The 20,779-nt window shown below is 40.9% G+C and overlaps 1 protein-coding gene across 2 annotated transcripts in view; it reads left to right on the forward strand.

Annotated features, from left to right (window-relative positions):
- The first annotated feature begins 4,071 nt into the window (after window positions 1-4,071).
- AGTR1 (angiotensin II receptor type 1) overlaps window positions 4,072-20,779 on the forward strand; it is a 29,989-nt gene continuing 13,281 nt past the window's right edge. Inside the window, exon 1 of one of the 2 annotated variants that reach the window (XM_030217034.1) lies at window positions 4,072-4,159. The gene's annotated coding sequence lies outside the window, so the exon portion shown is untranslated. Of the gene's footprint in view, window positions 4,160-19,389; window positions 19,448-20,779 lie in introns of those variants that run through there. The other variant, XM_030217035.1, reaches the window with a different exon arrangement.

Consider the following 20,779-nt stretch of genomic DNA (forward strand, 5'->3'; position numbering starts at 1 on the left):
AGTGCACTACGACTCCTGGCCCCTCCCACGAACAAATGCCTTGGATTTATTCGTTTTTGAGTTGGGCGCTTTCATTTTCCATTATCACTGAAAAACAAAAACGCCCAGCTCACAAATTGTCGAATAAAACATGGACGTCTATTTTTTTCAAAAATACGGTTCGGTCCGCCCCTTCATGGACCCATTCTCGGAGATAAATGCCCATGGAGATAGACGTTTTCGTTCAATTATGCCCCTCCAAGTCTTCCAAATCAATCATAATTGTTATATAAGAGATATGTTACCAGTAATGTGCCTGATTCAGAAGGATTACTTTGTACCTGTCTGACATTCCCCCAATACTAGAGTTGAAACTATCTGTTTACTCGTTGGATAGTTTGTCAAGACTGTGGCCTACTGGGCATTTATCATATGAGTGCCCCATGAGCCCACAGAAGCCCTTCTCAACAGCAGCTTTCCTTTTTCAACCTAATCATCACTGATAACAGCACTTAACAAGCAATAATGAGCACTAATTGGCACTAATTAGAATTTATGTGCACAACTCGCTAAGCGTATTCTGTAACACAATGCACCTAGGGGTCCTTTTACTAAGGTGCACTGAAAAATGGCTTACGATAGTGTATGTGCTGGTTTTGGGTGTGCGCCGATCCATTTTCAGCACACCTGCAAAAAATCAAACTTGCTGCACGTCCATTTTGGGTCTGTGACTTTATCGCCAGCCATTGACCTAGTAGTAAAGACTCGTGCGGTAACCGGGCATTAATGACCTATGCGCATCAAATGCCACTTTTGAAATTACCACAAGAGCCATGTGGTAGCTGGGTGTTAACTCCATTTTGGCGTGCTTGGGCGCGCGTACAGCATTACGCGGCTTAGAGAGATCTACCTCTCCACACCAGAAATCTCAGCCGAATCCAGACCAAAGTATCAGCCTGCCTGTCTGACATTGCTGTCTGGATGTCTCAGTGCCATCTGAAACTAAACATGACCAAGACTGAGCTTCTTATCTTTCCCCTCTAAATCAACCTCTCCTCCTCCCCCATTCTCTATTTCTGTGGATAACACTTTCATCCTTCCTGTCTCATCAGCTCATAACCTTGGGGTCATCTTCGACTCCTCCCTCTCCTTCTCTGCACATATTCAGCAGACTGCTAAAACCTGTCGTTTCTTTCTCTTTAATATCACCAAAATTCATCCTTTCCTTTCTGAGCACACTACCAGAACCCTCAGCCACACTCTTATCACCTCTTGCTTAGATTATTGCAACTTGCTTCTCACAGGTCTCCCACTTAGCCATCTCTCTCCTCTTCAATCTGTTCAAAATTCTGTTGCACGACTAATATTCCGCCAGTGTCATTATGCTCATATTAGCCCTCTCCTCAAGTTACTTCACTGGCTTCCTATCCGTTTCCGCATACAGTTCAAACTCCTCTTATTGACCTATAAGTGCATTCACTCTGCAGCTCCTCAGTACATCTCCACTCTCATCTCTCCCTACATTCCTCCCCGGGAACTCCGTTCACAGGGTAAATCTCTCTTATCTATACCCTTCTCCTCCACTGCTAACTCCAGACTCCGTTCCTTTTATTTTTGCTGCACCGTATGTCTGGAATAGACTTCCTGAGCCAGTATGTCAAGCTCCATCTCTGGCCTTCTTCAAATCTAAGCTAAAAGCCCACCTTTTTGATGCTGCTTTTAACTCCTAACCCTTTTTCACTTGTTCAGAACCCTTATTTTATCATCCTCACTTTAATATTCCCTTATCTCTTGTTTGTCCTGTTTGTCTGTCCTAATTAGATTGTAAGCTCTGTCGAGCAGGGACTGTCTCTTCCTGTTCAAGTGTACAGCGCTGCATACGTCTAATAGCGCTTTAGAAATGATAAGTAGTAGTAGTAGTAAAAGGACCCCATAATTTCTAACAATCACAGGTAAAAAGCGATGGGTGAGGAAATAGGCATTTCATGGGCATTCCAAAATTTATGTGTGTAGTTATAGAACATGGCCCAGTGTGCCTATATCTACGCACACGTATTTACGCCAGGTTTTTGCTGATGTAAATGGATGCGCATAGTTTTAGGTGCTGATATAAAAACTAAGCATATTCTATATACTACACCTAAATCTTGGTGCCAGTTATAGAATACTAGCCGTTAAGCCCATTAAAACGGGCGAGATTTTTGTTTTTAAAAATGTAGTGGAACAGCTGGATGTCCAGCATTTCTTCTCTCTCCCTTCCCATCCATCCATGTGCATCTCTTTCCTCTGTGTTCTCTCCCCTCCATCCATGTCCAAAATGTCTTCTGGCTCCCCTCTATCCATGTGCATCTCCTTCCTGCCTTCCCTTCTCTCCCCTCCATCCATATTCAACAATTCTTTTCTCTCCCTGCCCTCCCCTCCATCCATCCATGTCCAGCAACCCTCTTCTCTCCCCTGACCTCCCCTCACCTCCATCCATATCCAGCAACCCTCTTCTCTCCCCTGGCCTCCCCTCCCCTCCATCCACCCATGTCCACCAACCCTCCTCTGTCCCCTGCCCTCCCCTCCATCCACCCTTGTCCAGCAACCCTCCTCTCTCCCCTGCCCTCCCCCCATGTCTAGCAACCATCCTTTGTCCCCTGCCCTCCATCCACCCATGTCCAGCAACCCTCGTCTCCCCCCTCCCATCTGTTCCATCCACCCGTGTCCATCAACTGCTCTCTCCCCTGCTCTCCATCCTCCGGCTCCCATCCATATCCACCCATCCCCTAAGTGTACCGCGATTGTGACCTCCTCTGCCGTGCCATCCCCTCCACTGCCGCCGCCACCTTTGACCCCCCCCCGGCGTCGACCCCCCCTCTTTCTGCCGTCTCCGTGTCCTACTAACTTACTTGCCTAAGCCTTGCCTTCAGCTGCTTTTGTTACCTCCCGTGAGTCCTGTCGTCAGTTCGCCTCCATCGCTGCATTCCTTTCCCTCTCAATTCCGCCCCTCCGTCCCTCCCTCCTCCTCCGATTTCCATGCCCATGTCCAAGACCTCCTCCCTATTGGGCTCTACTGCTGGTGGAGGCGGGGCTTGGACTTTTGCTCTCTCAACATTCGGTCTCTACTGCGCATTTGCGGGTGAGTCGTCCGTTCTCATTTATATAGATTGATGCTTAGTTGGCACTGATTTTGGTGCCAATTTTATTTTTTTAGGCGCCATATATAGAATCGCCCCCATAATGCCTAATCCAGCAGGACTATTGCTTAATAATTCAGTGTCTATAAATTGTTTTCATAATTTTAATTTTAAAAATGTGAGTTTATTGTAAATCATTAATACTCTTTACCTGTCAAGGATAAAATGCCATGCTTCATTAACTTAATAGAATTTTTTTAAGTGTTTTTCTTCCTGTTAATTCATAATTTGAATGTTTCTTTGGATTTCATAATCTGCATAAGTTAATGATATTGTCTTCTCACTTCCCTGTAGAAGTGTAAATTTAAATTAGATACGTTCAACAGGTTTCCGTCAGCAAGAGGTAATACAGCCGGGGTATGATAACGTTGTTTATCTCAGAAATCAGCAATTACAGACCATTAGTAGCGTTCACTTTCCTGCTGTGGCTTAAATGGGGAAGTGAAAAGGAGCCCTTGATTTGCACAGAAGACCAAATAAAGAGATACATAATGTATCAACCCCTTTCTCCAAGATGGGGGCAAGTTTTCAGGACCAATTTCCTGCCTCGGCTGTGCTATGAAAAAAAAAATCTAATTACAATAGGTGACGCAGTTCATTAATGAAAAGTGCCTGAGTGCCAATCGGCAGTTTGAGGAGAAGGAGGGGGGCAGTGTAGAGGACGGGGGCTAGTTAGATTAGTATGTCCCCCTGCCAAAGGAGGCACAAATTAACACCCCAGTTGAGCATGATTCCTGGGAAATAAAGCCACGCAGCAAGCACCCGGTGCTATAAAAATGTTGTATGGCTGGCCTGAAGCAATATAACACATGACAGGTTTAAAAAAGGACTGGACAGAGCCTCCCTTCTGAGATTCTGCACAGCCCCCCTCTTCATTAATCAGCGAGAGTATGAGAGAGAAACAGAGGTTGCAGCTGTGTATACAGACCAGAGAGGCACCGCTGTGATTGCAGACCCAGCGCTTTGGCTGCTGTCAACCCAGCTTCTTTCCAGAATCAGCAGTAAGTTTTGGAAGTTTCATTTCTTCCCTCGGACTTTTTCGATCTGCTTAGTTTTTGATCCTCATGAAAAGATGTGACTATCACCACTATTACTTTTTGCAGGATTAGCAGAGATTGCTATTGTATTAACTGTTTCCTTTTTCCTCTGTTAGGTTCGTTGTAATCACTAAACGTTTTTATTTTTCATTATACAATACATAAAGTGTTACTCCAAGCGCTCAAAAATGGCAATAACTATTATTGACCTAAGCAATCATATCTGTAAAACTATTTCAGGAGGAAATTTGAATAAGATTGTGTGATTGCTCTATTGTTCCACAGGAGATACAGATCAAATAAATGTATTCACTTTTTTTAATTTACATGTAACATTTTATATGCCACTCATGCAAATAAAAAATTTCATTCAAAGCAGCTAACAGTGGTAACTCTTCGCATTGCATTGCATTTTAATCTAGACAAATGCAAGAAACTCTCTACCCAATCAGTGAAGAAAATAAAATTTTCAATTTCTTATAAAAAGACTGTAGGTTACTTGATGAAGACAACCTAACTTAAGAGCTAACTACAAATGTAGGTGACGTGTTATTGGACTAACTTTTTTATTTCTAGAAACAAAAATCTTCAAAAGGTGGCTTCATCCACGACAGTGATTGTGTACCTTTAAATCATACAGCTATTTGGAAATTCTGTAGACATAGGGTGTTTTAGAGTTATATTAGTTATATCAGTCATGGAAAGATCTGGAAAGGAACTAAAGGTCCTGAGAACTTGCGTATTACAATATCTTTAGAACAATCTTATATTAGTCAAAATGAAAGGAATATTAATTTGCAAAGATTCCAAAATAAGAAAATAATGCAAGAATGCAGTATTGTGTCAGCCATGCATATAGAAATAAGTCAACAAAAACAGAAAGTATGAACTACATTTTCATTATACTAAATACATTTGTGGCCAGTTTTGGGGAGTTATGTTCACTTCACCAAGTCAGCACTCTCCTGATGGAGCACAGCTGTTGAGTGTTATTCACATCAAGCCATTAAAATGCTATCGCCTACAGCTTCTTCTCAGTGACTTTATGTTCTTTAATCCTACTTCCATAACGGTCAGTTGTTCAGTAAGTGCAGTTTCTGTCCTGTATTGTTCCTGCTAAATGAATATAGGGTTTCAGATAAGTTAACGCAATAGCAAAGGTAGTTTGATTGGAGCTCCCTATTTATTTTGAGCTACAGTGTGTACCAGGTCTAGCAAAAAAAATCACTTTTTCCTTGGAGACAAACTACCTTGGTAGCTTAAATCTATAGATTAAGAGCGTTGTACTTTTCAGTGAGGTCCTTTATTCCTTACAGAATGGCCAGAAAGAGCCCTTTATCTATTGGGAAAGGTTTAATGAACTCTTTTCACAGAAAGGAAGTAAAATAAAAGTCCTATAAAGTAACAAAAAGCCTTTTTTTCATGTTAATACATTTTTCTATATATAATTCAGATTTATTACAGAACCTTGCAGAAAATTCTAGGAACTATGGATCCAGTGGGAAGAGGGAGAACAGTTTCCATATGTGGTGTGTCATGCAAAGATTTTGGTCCCCCCAAACTACTGGTGAAGAATTTCCGAGTGCTTCAGATTTCAAAGCTCTTTTAAACTGAAACACAGGGGCATAGATAGAGAGAAACAGCTCTGCAACAGAATATATAGCTTTTTAATAAAACACATTTTTCATAGCCCGCTGACACTCCCCATTGGCCATGAGCAAATCTCTTAACCCTCCATTCCCTCAGTTACAGATTTAGGACTAGGTTTGATAAAGTGCTCTACCATATTCAAGCACCTAATGCAACGGATATGTGTTATTAGTAAATAGGTCCCATTGCATAAAATGCAACTTGTGATAAATAATGCAACTTAATGTATGGTAGTGAGTGGTAACACAGTAGCATCTCTTAGGAGACAGAAAAATACTTATTCTACCTGACTGTAATGTTCCTTGAACCATAGGCGCTAGCATTTCAAAATGGTTTGGAATGCCAAACACAGGGGTCCTTTTACAAAGGCACACTAGCGTTTTTAGCACGCGCTAAAAAATAAGCATGCACAATGTTAGAGATGCCTATATATTTCTATGGGCGTCTGTAACGTTTAGTGCATGCTTATTTTTAGCACACGCTAAAAATGCTATCATGCCTTTGTAAAGGGACCCCCCACAGTGAAGGAGCTTACTTAATATTGGGAGTGCTCAACTTCACAGATCTGGCTCCTATGCCCTGAATTACTAGTGAAAAGGCGTGAACTAAATCTTAATAATATGTATTTTTTTAAAATAAGAGTGGTGAGTAAATATCACATTAGGGGGTATGTTTATTAAGGTACATTAGTGTTTTTAACACACCTGTAAATTTAAGGCGTGTTAAACGCTAACGCGCCTATACATTTCTATGGGTACGTTAGCGTTTAACACGTGTAAACCATTTATGCGCATTAAAAACGCTAACGCCCCCATAGCACCACTTAGTAAACCTAGCCTTAGGTCTTAATCTACATACCAAGTGATCCTCATCATGAAATAGACAGGACAGTCTCTGAAGAGCTTCCACACAATACAGCTAAAAGTCTCATTACATAACAGCTATCTTAGCAAAATCTCATTTCATGAAAACATCCCTTAAAAACAAGCATAGCAAGGATGTGTTGGCAATATGGATGCCGAGAACATACCAAAACTAATTGCACTTAATAGTATGACTAAGAGGAAAATTACTTTTTTGCTCAGTCCAGAGTATCATTTTAGCCTGTTATGGTGAGCTTCCCAAAAACTATTCTTAGACAAATTTTTCAGCCAGAAAACGTCCTGACACATGATCACAGACCAGGATCCTACTTGAAATTTGTCTAAACAGGTTGCTAGCATACTTATTATTACATGAAAATTAGCAAGAGAAGAGATACAAGAAATTAGGGGATGACTCGTATTTTAATGTGTTATCATTACATATAAGGAAGAGTCCAAAAAAAACCCCACCTATTTACACCCATTTTATAAAGACAAAACAAAATGTAGTTGAACTTCAGGTGGTGCATGTAATATCAACAATCAAAATCCACCCAAATATCAACTAATAAATTATGTAATATATATGGACCATCATACAAAGGATCTTTCCTGTTTATTTTTTATAAAGGTTTCCAAAGTATAATCATAGGTTCTCTGCTAAAATAAAAGTTTTCAATCAGTCAAGCAAGTTCTCAAAAATAATTATCCCAAATCTGTTAAAAAAAAAAAAAAAACTTCATATGTATATGTAGAAGGGCATTTTCGATATGACATCTAAATCTGATTTTGGATGTTTTACAGAAAATGTCCAAAAATGCAGTAGTGAAAATGGCCATTTTCAAACCAGAAAAATGTCCAACTTTTTGTTTTTTGAAAATGGCCATTTGCTAGATATTTTTGTGTTCAGTGCGTCTATCTTTTTGGACCATTTTTGGGGGGAAAAAAACATTCAAAGGAAAAACACATTAAAACAAGCCATTGGGATGTATAGGAGGACCAGCATTCTTAGTAGACTGGCCACAAAGACATCCCAGCAGAGCAGTGGGATACCCTAGGGGCCCTGCAGTGAAGTTGGTTTTTTTTTTTTTTTGTTACATTTGTACCCCACGCTTTCCCACTCATGGCAGGCTCAATGCGGCTTACTTGGGGCAATGGAGTTCACATAAAACATTTCAGGTACACGTCTCACCACCATTACCCCCTTGGTGAGCTCTCCAAAACCTACCAAAAACCTACTGTACCCAACTGTACAACCTTACAATAGCCCTTATGTCTGCAGGTGTCACTTATACGTGGGTACAGTAGAGTTTTGGAGGGCTCACACTTTTACCAGTTAGAGTAAGATATAGGCTTGGGTCACCTTCTCTAAGGTGCACTACACACCAACCACTAGGCTACTCCAGCTTGCTGTTCAAATTGGACTGGCCATAACATCTGAAGCTGTCACAGAGGCTAGTATGTACTGTTTCTTTAAACACATTTGGGGGTGGGCTTCAAAAATAGCAATTTGGATGATTTTGCTGCTTTGTGCCACTTTTTGGACGTTTTCTTGTTTTGAAAAAGAACCCCTATATAATTTATTCGTTCATGTTTGTGTGGGTTTTAATTGTTGATATTTTATAAAGACAACATAGGTATCTGTGTCAAACAGGCTCTTAAAGCCATAATGGCATATACACATTTTTTCACCTGCTCCAAAGAAGATCTAAATGTGTGCATGCGCTGTATGTATGCACACATGTATTTTATAACTTACTCGAGTATCACACTTTTGCCTCAGCTCCACCCAAACTACACCCCATGAAAGGCTACGTATTTTGCACATGTACCTTTGTTGGTACAGGTACTTGTAATGCAGATATGTGGCCATGCAGTTTTGTAATAGCTATTTTCTGCATATAAATCAATGCTTTACACACAGAAAACACTTTGAAAAATGATCCCTGTAATTTGCCTATCGCTAAGGCTTTACATTCTTTAGCATCTCAAAACTCTGCACTAACATGCTTTAAAAGCCCATTTTCAGGAGATTTCTATAAATAGCATGCAAAATTGCACACCATTCTGAAATGCGTGCTTAACTAAATTGGCTAACGAGCCAATTAGCGCTAATTGGATGCTAGCAATCAATTATTGATGTTAATTGGCAACAAATTGGATTTTGCAAACGCAATCTTGCTAAGTGCCATTCTATAAAGGTCCACAAATCTTATAGGAGTCCTTTTAGCAAGCTGCAGGAAAAAGGGCCCTGTGCTTGCGGCAGGGGCTGTTTTTCCCATGCACCAGGGCCCTTTTGCCGCAGCAGGTAAAAAGCCCCCAGACAAACATGGCCAAGCTGTAAGAGAACTCTTACCACGTGGCCATGCGAGGGAGGAACCCTTACTGCCACCCATTGAGGTGGAAATAAGGGCTCCCGCAGTAACTGGGTAGCGTGCGGCAATGCCCATTTACCACTGGGTTACCACCACAAAAGCCATTTCCAGGGGAGGGGGGTTCTTTTTCCCCCAGAAATGGCGCACGCTCAGGGCAGTACTATCGCCAGTGACTGTTGGTCTTTTAGTAGTCCCGATTTAGCAGTCGGTCAGTCCATGTTGGGCTTACCGATGCTTTCTAAAAAATCCCCATAACGCGTAACTCCAAAGGGGGCATGGCCTTGGGAAGAGCATTGAACAGGTTAAGGGTTGACTCATATTGTAATGTGTGTTATCATTGCATACAAAGGAGATTTTAAAAACACCTATTTACACCCTTTTTATAAAGACAAAATTTGGTTGATCTTCAAGTTGAAAATGAAATATCAACAATCAAAATCTACCCAAATATTAACTAATAAACTATGTAATATATGTATAGACCATCATACATATGTGTGCAGTATTACTGAGTTCTGGATATCTGCGCCCAATTTACATGCCAAGATTTATAAAAGGTTTCAGTTGGAGTAAATCCTTACACCCAAAGTTGGGTGAGGATCCTGGTACCCTAATAATCCTCCTCCTCCTCCCTCCCTCTCCCTCCTCCTCCCTCCTCCTCCTCCCTCCTAATGGTTAGAGCAGTGGGCTGAGCCAGAGATCTTGAGCAAAACTCTTAAGCTTTCATAGTATCAGATACAAACTTAGGGACCTTTTCTACTAAAGCCCATTTTATACCTATAAGCTTCTTAGTATTTAGCGCACTCTATTAGCATGCGCTAAGCTTTAGTAAAAGGGCCCCTTAGATTGTAAGCCCCCTGGGGACAGGAAAATTCCTACTGTATCGAAATGCTACTGCTGAAAAAAGTTCTGAGCTAAATTCAAGATCCCTTCCCCAGTTGCACCACAAAGTTTTGAATGTTTATTCCTTTCAGTCTTGTGCTGTGTAACATGTCTTCTGACAAGCCTCACTGAAGATTATTCCATCATAAATGGCCTCTTGTCACATGAGGCTACGTGAAAGTATTTCGTATTTCAGTGTAAACTATTAATATATTGAAGGGAGTGAGATCTAAGCCCTAAGGTTTAGGATGTAATGAAAGGGGTCAAAATCTTCTAAAGCGTGCCATATTGCCATGCAATATTTTCTAAAGTCAAAAAACATCCAGTTGGTCATAATTTAAAAATAGTCTTTAAATTACTTCTTACTTACTTACTGTTAACTTTAACTCAAAAAGTGAAATTTCATTACTGATTAATCTAGAATTATTAAAATTACTTTCTTGCTCCTTGAAGCTTCTGACCATGCTATAAAAAAACTGATGCATAGAGGGGCATAATCGAAAGGGGTGCCCAAGTTTTCCTGAGGTCGTCCTTGCAGGATGTCCTGGCGAAGGGGCGGGGAAACCCGTATTATTGAAACAAGATGGGCGTCCATCTTTTGTTTTGATAATACAGTTGAAGACGCTCAAATCGCGAAATTTAGGTCAACCATAGAGATGGTCGTCCCTGATTTTCGGCCATAATGGAAACTGAGGACGCCCATCTCAGAAACAACCAAATGCAAGCCCTTTGGTCGTGAGAGGAGCCAGCATTCGTAGTGCACTGGCCCCCCTGACATGCCAGGACACCAACCGGGCACCCTATGGGGCACTGCAGTGCACTTCATAAATTGCTCCCAGGTACATAGCTCCCTTACCTTGTGTGCTGAGCCCCCCAAATCCCCCCAAATCCCCCCAAAACCCACTCCCCACAACTGTACACCACTACCATAGCCCTTACGGGTAAAGGGGGGCACCTAGATGTGGGTATAGTGGGTTTCTGGTGGGGTTTAGAGGGATGGGGCTGGGTCCACCTGCGTGAAGTGCACTGCACCCACTAAAACTGCTCCAGGGACCTGCATACTGCTGTCATGGAGCTGGGTATGATATTTGAGGCTGGCATAGAGGCTGGAAAAATATTTTAAAAATATTATTTTTAAGGGTGGAAGGGGGTTAGTGACCACTTGGGGGAGTAAGGGAAGGTCATCCCTGATTTCCCTCCTGTGGTCATCAAGTCATTTAGGGCACATTTTTGTGGCTTGGTCGTAAGGAAAAAAGGACCAGGTAAAGTCGTCCAAGTGTTCGTCAGGGACACCCTTCTTTTTTCCATTATCGGTCGAAGACACCCATGTGTTAGGCATGCCCCAGTCCTGCCTTCGCTATGCCTCCGACATGCCCCCGTGAATTTTGGTTGTCCCCGCGACAAAGCAGTTGAGGATGCCCAAAATTGGCTTTCGATTATGCCGATTTGGGTGACCCTGTGAGAAGGATGCCCATCTTGCGATTTGTGTCGAAAGATGGGCGTCCTCTTTCGATAATAAGCCTGATAGTCATGCATAATTTTGATTTTTTTTTCAAACCACTCTAGAAATGTAATATATATTATATATTAGTATGTATGCTTTTTATTTTACACACACGTGTATCTTTTCTAAACTAAAAAGACACGTGTTCTATTTTTTTCTGTCTTGATTGTCCAGCACTTCTCTTATCTTTCCAGGTAGTTGATACCATAGATGTTTGCCTGATGTGGTTTTAGAAGAATTAGACCAGGAACGATAGAGGGCCACTCAGCATGTGCTCTGTTTTCCTATACAGATTGGGCCCCTTTTAAAAGTGGTGATAAGCCCAATGTGGGCTTACTGCTCACTAAACAGGAAGTACCACTGGGCTACCACAACAGTCCAGTGGCACTTCCTACCCCCAGCGTGCCGTCATGTCCGGTGCTACAAAAAATATATTTATTTTTGTTGCACCAGTCTGTACCCGGTGGTAGTCAGGCAGTGCCAGCACTGCCCAGTTACCACCGAGTTAGTGTGGGAGCCCTTACTGCCACCTCAATGGATGGCAGTAAGGGCTCCCTCCTTGAAATGGCCATACGGCAAGTGCTTTACTTGCCACACAGCCATTTCCTGCTGAAAAAAAACCCTACCCTTTTACTCGCTGCAGTAAAAGGGAGCCTCGGCTCGCATCAAAAACATGTGCAATGCCAGATCAGGCACCTTTTTGCCACAGCTTGGTAAAAGGGGCCCAATATGTCTAGAGCAAGATTCAATTCTTTACTGATTAACCAGTTAGGTAAAGTAGTAATTCTCTATGGCTTTCCTCAATTAAAGTTACGCTCCCCGCCTCCCCCCCCCCCAAAAAAAAAAATAATTTCACCAACTTTAAATCCTTTCAGTCATGGCCTTACTGTCTAACTCAAGGCCTCTTTTTATTTTTCATTGTATGAGCTGTGTGTCTTGATAGATCAAAGGATTAGAGACTGCTTATTATGAGACCAAAATTCAAAAGATTTATCAGGGTGACATTCAGCAATTACCTGGCTAAAACCTGGCCTTTTAAAATTCCCACTTGCAAACCGCATACATTTTGGGGTCCTATTACTAAGGCACACTAACAGATTTAGTGCACGCTAAATGATAAGCTGCCCATTATTATTATTTGTTGCATTTGTATCCCACATTTTCCCACCTCTTTGCAGGCTCAAAGTGGCTTACAATACATCATGAGTAGTGGAAGAATGCTAGAAAATAAACATTTAGTATTACAGAAGGATCTTGGTCAGCATGATGATAATAAGACATAGTAATAGTATACAAGCAGATATTATGAAACAGTTCTGAATATAAATGGGCGAGTTGTGCATTATATTCCTATTGGCATCTTATTATTTAGCACATGCTAATTATTAGTGTGCGCTAAATCTATTAGCACGCCTTAGTAAAAAGGACCTCTTTGCCAGACAAAATTTATCTGGGAGTATAGCTTCTGTTTAACCAGGTGCTGCTGAATCAGTGCTATCCAGCTGACTACATCTACCTGACTTTGGTTATGCCAGAGTTATTTCCCAAATTTAGGTTTTTGTTTTTTTTACTAAAGTGCACTAGCATTTTTAGTTCACGCTAAAAATCAGCTGGAGCTACATGCTGAGAAACCCATTATATTCTTATGGGCATCTTGGCATTTAGTGCCAGCTGATTTTTAGCACGAGCTAAAAATACTAGTGCACCTTAGTAAAAGACCCATTTAATTGGATATCTTTCTCCAGATAACTTTGCGCTCATCATGGCACAGAACTTTGGCCCCTCTGTGTCACTGTAGAGCGTCTAATCTGGAATGCACTGAAATATTATTAACAAAATGATTTGGTAAAAACAAGATGAAAATCTATCAATCTGAAGTGACCAATTAGTATTTGTCAAGCACTTTCAAAATATATGAGCTTCAGTTCAAAGCTGAAGGCCATTGAGAATCCTCCACATGGAAGGAATTCTCCTAAGAAATACTGAATTGGTCAGTCTGGTTGATTACTTTGGGCTACCTTCAGACGTTGAATAGGGCCCATATTCCCTATCCCATCTTAATGTTGTTGTAGTAGTTGTAGGTTAGTATTTGAGGTTAAACTAAAACAAAGTCGCAGCCTCGTTAGAGCTCAATGAAAAGAACAAATATTTTGAAACCCACCTCAAAAAATATGTAGCATTTCTGCTTCAGAGCTTTAGGGGAAATCTACTTATCCAAGGAAATCCCCAGATTGCTGCCAATCTACTGTATGTTAAACTGAGAATACGGCACTTGTTTTGTAGGAGGTTTGTCAGACTGATTTGATTTTTCATGAGTACATCGAATTAGGTGGGGGGCCACTTTTAAAAATGTTCACATGTGCCCATTTGTCTGCAGGGTACATTGCTTTATATTTTCCAACTGTGGTATGATTTTTCTTATATCTGAATAGTAGAAATGCAGGCAGAGAATATTCTATGGTATACAACATGAATGTCCCATGATTGGTTCTTGCCCTCTGCCACTAATGCTATTCAGTGATGTGTGTCACCTTCCACTAACACCGTACAGTTGTGTTTTCCCATAATAAATACCATATTAGGATATTTTTTTCACAGTGCGGAATTTACTATATATATCACATTTTTTTTCAATTCCATCTGGATTTACATGTCACTAATAGAACATGTGGTCACTGGCCTCTCAACTTCATTTTGTGACAGCTACCTGTCCAACACCCTCCTCTTTGGGGTGGGTATTACTAGGCATGGAGATGTTCTGTTATGTTTACTTGTCCTTGTAGGAGTGATAATCTCATGATACCTACCAGCAAAGACAGCCATTTTCCTGGAACAAAAAACATTTAGGGGGGGGGGGACTTCATCAACCAGTGTTAGGTCCTTCACGCGGGCGTTAGGGTCTTAATGCATGTTAAGGGAATTAACACACACTAAATTCTACGGATCCCATTTTATACCTGTAGGCTTCTTAACATTTAGTGTGCATGAATTCCCTTAATGAGTGTGTTAAGGCCCTAACACTGCCTGATGAATTCCTTCCTTAGTGTTACCGCTTGTTTGAATAAGTTCTCTGCACACAAACATTATACAGTTTATACCTTCTATGTCCCCACCTTCTTCACCCATAGTCCCAGTGCTCTATAGTCATTTTAGTGTACTAATCTAACCCCCCCCCCCCCCCATTTAATAAGCCATGCTAGCGGCTGCCGTGTGCTAATGCCGGCATAGCCCATTCACTTTGAATGGGCTGTGTCAGCACTGCCGTGCGGCAGCCACTAGCACAGCCTAGTAAACAGGGTAAATGTACTACAGATTTTCATCTTAATACTTTTAAGCAATATAAAATGATATTGAGATAAAGGGGAGAGTTACCTTTCAACCAGTGCGGAGGGGTACCTTAGGGGTCTTTTACTAAAGCTTAGCTCGAGTTATCTGCAGAAGGGCCCGTAGGAATAACATGGGCCCTGCTGCAGATAACTCGAGTTAAGCTTTAGTAAAGACCCCCTTAGTGATCAGTAGAAGCCTCTCTCACAGACACTCCTTGTGATCTTGGCCAAATCACTTCATCTTATATTGCTTCACGTACAACAAGATTGTAAGCCAGTTTGTATTGGGAACTAGCTCATGCCCTTGAACATACAACTCTTCTGGAGCTTAGATTTGGAAAAGGCAAGTATTATTTTTAAAATTCAAAATCCATCCCAAGCATCCTCTAGATAAGGGGTTCTCAACTCAATCCTCGGAACACACCTAGCAAGTCAGGTTTTCAGAATATCCAAAATAAATATGCATGAGAGAAATTTGCATGCACTACTTCCGTGGTATATACATCTATCATAAAGATTCATTGTGGGTATCCTGAAAATCTGATTGGCTGAGTGTGTCCTGAGGACTGGGTTGAGAAACCCTTTCCTATATGGTTCTAGATCGCTAATTTATAAGAAAGATATGCCCTTGTTACTCCTCATGCAAAATGTAATCAGCCATTATCAATTCAAACTTACAGCATTTGTTTTTGTTTTTTAATGTTTCAACACCCCTGAAGTTACTTTAACCTTCTGATTACAATTATGTTAGTTCATAAAAGACACAAACAGCCCTATTAATGAGTATTGTTACCGTAAATCCTGCACGTCTATTTTAAAAAGGTGCTGACATAAGTTGTGAAAAAAGTTATTTTAGAAGCCCTGTAAATCTTGGCATTTACACATATAGGGCCCTGTTTACTAAGCTGCTCTAGAGGCACGTTAGCGTTTTTAGTGCACACTAAGCATTAGCGCACGCTAACTGTGTAGACGCGGATAAAACCTTTCTTTCCTAGAGAAGTTTTTCGACACCTAGTTCAATCAATGGTATTAAGTCACCTAGACTACTGTAATGGAATATATGCTGGATGCAAAGAATAACTTGTTAAGAGACTTCAGACTGCCCAAAATACAGTTTTTGGTAAATCCAAATTTGAAAATTCTAAGCCCCTTCAAGAAAAATTACACTGGCTCCCAATAAAGGAAAGAATTAACTTCAAAATTTGTGCCCTAGTCTACAAAATTCTTTATGGAGAAGTCCCAGGATACATGAATAACCTAATCAACCTTCCTTCTAGGAATACATCAAGAACATCCCGTTCATTCCTAAACCTCCATTATCCTACTTGCAACAGCCTGAAGGATAAATCTACTTGCGCTACCTCCTTTTCCTTTATCAGCACCCAATTATGGAATGCTTTACCAAAAGCTGTCAAAACTACCCAAAATCATCTTAACTTTAGGAAATTACTCAAGACCGGCTTATTCAAGAAAGCCTACTCCCAGGATCCAACATAAATCCTATAGTCCTCCAAAGCAATACATTAATGGACTATTTTGGACTCTTTTATTCTTTCCCTTTTCCCTCCTTTCAACTTGTTCTACACTCTCTGTTTACCACAATATATTGTAATTGATTAATAACCGGGTTGGCGATTGCCTTCTCAGTTTAATGTGAGCCACATTGAGCCTGCAAACATGTGGGAAAATGTGGGGTATAAATGTGACAAAATAAAAAATAATGTTCCTATGGATGTCTACACGGTTAGCACATGCTAATTTTTAGCGCGAGCTAAAAACACTAGCGCGCCGTAGTAAACAGGGCCCATAGATTGCATGCATGTGTAAATGAAGATTTCAGAATTCTACCATTTACCTGAGGAGATGACTCAGAAGGAAACTGTTTAATGGAGGTTTGTTTGGGCAAATCAAAAGTATGTGCACTTTACAATGGGATATACATATATAATTCCAAAAATTTCCCCATCAGTATTTGTACCTGTGAGGTGTGCATGCAGTTGTACGAAGTGCCCTTTTTTGTGCCAGAGCTTGAAATGAGTGATCAAGGGAGTAGTTGGGCTTTGCTTCTTAACTGGCTATACATATATATGTATGTGTGTGTGTCTAGAATATGGCTCTTATAAGGCTGGATTCAGTAAATGACATCCAGCACTGTTCAATAAAGGGTGCTCTGGCCCCTCCTATGGCCACACCCCCTTTGCAGTTATATATGAAAACACTTTTAGGCACTATTCTATAACTGGGTGCATAAGTCAACTTTCACACCAATCTGGCATTTCAGTTTCGTTTCTTCCCCGTGCATCCATTAGAATTTGCTTATGTGCCGAAAGATAGATGCCTAACTTGTGCTCAACTTCAGGCTTCATTTATAGAATTCCCCCAGATAATTCCTGACTTCTGTGAATGAAAATAGCAAAAAATCAATTCTTCGATATGCAATAATTCATAGAAGAAGCCACTCTTTTTCTGCACGTGTAATTTCTTGAAATCGCTACTGTTTGTGCCAAGAAATACATGTGTATTTCCCAGTGTCCTTTATAGGTATTTTACAGAAGGCTCCAAGTTGGGCAAAGCTTTTTGTAAAATACTGTGGGTAACTGAACATTCCAATTTCTACCTCTGTGTCCTATGCAAAACAGGGTTTCACATATACCATGTTTAAAAAGGAAGAGAGTATGTGAATAAGCTGCAAAAAGACACAAATGAAACCTGGAGAGAAGCAAGCTGAAATTCTAGCTGATATTGCTACTTTAAAGCTGTTCCACTGAATAATTCATCTTCAGTATAAAGGCAGGGACTTGAGGTTCAAATCATCATCCCTCAGAGCAGGGTTGAGACAGGAAGTGCTCTTATGGCAGTACCTGCTGGCTGCAGTGAAAGTGTGCTCATAATGACCCTTGAGACACCTTCTGTTATCTTTACTGTGGTAGGATGCTGAAAATGTTTGCATAATTTGTGAGGGAAAATATAAAAATACAGAAGACTCTACAAGTTTACAATAAGAGCAGCATAAAATGAAAACTGAATCAAGAAATCTTAAGACAGGACATAGTCATTCAGCACTTAAATGGCCAGGGTAACTGCATAAATAGGACCACATAAGTCAGTCCTATCTTTATGTAGTGTCCCATAGCCGGTTAGGGACTGAATGTCGCACTTAACAGACCAGGAGATGTACACTGTCTTTGCAAAGCCACGCTAGCATTTTTAGCTCAAGGTAAAAATCAGCTGGCAGTAAACACTGAGACACCCATAGGAATATAATGGGCATCCCAGCGTTTACTGCCCGCTGAAACTCGCGGCAGCCATTTTCACTATGGAGACTACACGGGCAGGGACATAGGAGAATCACTCCTGCCCCAGCTCACCAGGAAATTCAATGCTGAAGCCCGGATATGGCCTGGCATTTAATTTGTGGGCATATCGCCGGCAGTGTTCAGCAAAACACTGACTGAATATCCCCTCCCCCCCCCCCCCCCGGTGTCTAGTGGTACAGAAAGGAGCACCCCCTCCCCCCCCCAGTCTCTCCTGCTCTTGCTGGTGCCTTCTTCCAAAATGGCACTGCTGGCAACCCCTAGCTGGGGTTAATTTACTGGCTATATCATGGCTTCTGATGTGCACACCACAAGCCACGGTATAGTGTTTACATAGTAGTAGTATGCTGCTTTACATTCATTTGCACGTTTTGCATCTCATTACTATGTAATGTGGGGTGATTTAATTATCACTGTGTTAGGGCACTGAAACCAGCATTAGTGCCCTTTAGGATGCATTAAAGGGCAAATAATGTGGGTTAGTGGCCTATTGCTGCTTGATAACTGCTCCCCAAAACTGGGTAAACTGGAAGACTGGATAGGGCAATTTGTCTTTTTCTGTTGTCATCCACTATGACATGTAAACTAAATAAATTTGTGTATTTCTTTTCTAATGATTCAGACTTAAATATGACCATTTTTTAAACATAGCAATTAAGTATCATCCATGTAATTTTGTTTTCAACCACATAGTCATAGCTATAGAATAGGGAAGAGAACACATTTTTAAAAAAATAACTTACAAAAATAGGTAACGCTCTATTAATTGTTGATTGTAACAGAGACATCTAGTGGTACAATGTAGTTCTTTCAAATTTATAATAGAACATTTTGAATGATCTAATTTGGGCACTTACCATGTGGTAAGTGCAACACTTTAGTAAAATGTGATAAAGAACCCTTAAACTATCATGGCAATGTTTCATATATAACAATTTTTCAATTCCGTGTAGCCAAAAACAAGAAAATGTGATCAGTATTACCCCAAACTTAAAATGGCTCTTTAAATAAGTGTGTGCCCTATATTTCATTCCAAAAAAGAGAAAACATCCTGACAAACCAGGAGATGTATACCGTCTTTGCAACTTCTAATAGCTAAGGGGGCTTTTTACAATGCCACGCTAGCATTTTTAGCTCACGGTAAAAATCATCTGCCGGTAAATGCTGAGACGCCCATAGGAATATAATGAGCATCTCTGTGTTTACTGCCCCCTGAAACCTGCAGCAGCCGTTTTCACTATGGAGACTGCACGAGCAGGAACATAGGAGGATCGCTCCTGCCCCAGTCCACCACTGGACCACCAGGGATTTAAGGAAGGACCGTGAAAGGGGCCTATGGTAAGTCCTGGGGGGGGGAAGGAGGGAGTAAGCATTTCCAGTTGAGAGGACTAGGGGCAGAGCCAGCTGCGGCAGGACACCACAGCAGGCATGCCAGATGCCACAGGGGGAAGAGGGAAGAAAAGAGACAGAGGATAACCAGTACTTGAATATAAACCATCAGTTTATAAGTTAACGTTCCCCCCCCCCCCCCCTTTAAGCAAAAAATGTTCTTGGTTTATATTCAAGTATATAAGTTATTTCAGACTATTTGAGTAAGGAAGAAGTAGGTGGGGAGGATTATAAAGGACCTGATGCTGGTGATTTTGCATGATATTTGGTGCATAAAATAGGTTTTGGACCAACGTTTGGGTGGTGAAATAGAACAGGTTGATAATGAGGATGTCCAATTGATAGATATATGTTGGATACAATTTCAAGAGATGCAAGAGAAAGATGTGGAGGCTATTGTTCGAGCTTTGACTCCAACAAAGTCAGTGGTGGGTCCTTGCTCCTCCTCAATTATTAGATAGCTAGCTCAGCCTATTGCACCATCATTAGAACTGGTGGTTCATGCATCTTTGTCCTCTGGGAGTTTTTCTGGAAATCTGAAATTAGCTACAGTGAGACCATTACTGAAAAAGGATAGAATTGACCCTTCTAAAGCAAGTAGCTATAGACTAATTTCAGTATTGCCTGTAGTAGGAAAAGTAGTTGAGAAAGTAGTCTTGAGGCAACTGGAAGTCTGTGTGGATGAGCATGAGGGATTGGACAGATTCCAGTATGGTTTTATAAAGACAGTGTTGAAACACTGTTACTCTCTATGGTGAAAGAAACTGAGGGGTATGAATAAGAAGAAAACATATTGGGGTCCTTTTACTAAGGTGTGCTAACAGATTTAGCACACATTAATGATTAGCACTTGCTAAATGATAAAGACGCACATATGAATATAATGGGAATCTTCCCATTAGCGCACGCTAATCATTAGCACACACTGAATCTATTAGCACAGTTTAGTGAAAGGACCCCATTGTTTGGTGACCTTAGATGTGTCTTCTGCTTCTGCTATGGTTAATACCTCAATCTTGTTGCTGAGATTATTTAAAATGGGTATACATGGTACAGTTTATGAATGACTTGTATCCTATTTGAAAGCAAGATATGCAAATGAGAATTAGGGATAGAAAATATGCAATTCTTCTGATGCAGATTGGAGTGCCCCAGGGGTCCACCTTGTCTGCTCTTCTTTTTAATATTTGTCTACATTAGGAAAAACTTTTCAGGAACTAAATGTGAGTTATAGAATGTACACAGTTTTTCCCAGTGACAGCATCAGGAGAAGACATTTCA

The sequence above is a fragment of the Microcaecilia unicolor genome, chromosome 10, assembly GCF_901765095.1.
Source record: "Microcaecilia unicolor chromosome 10, aMicUni1.1, whole genome shotgun sequence".
Classification (NCBI taxonomy): Eukaryota; Metazoa; Chordata; class Amphibia; order Gymnophiona; family Siphonopidae; genus Microcaecilia; species Microcaecilia unicolor.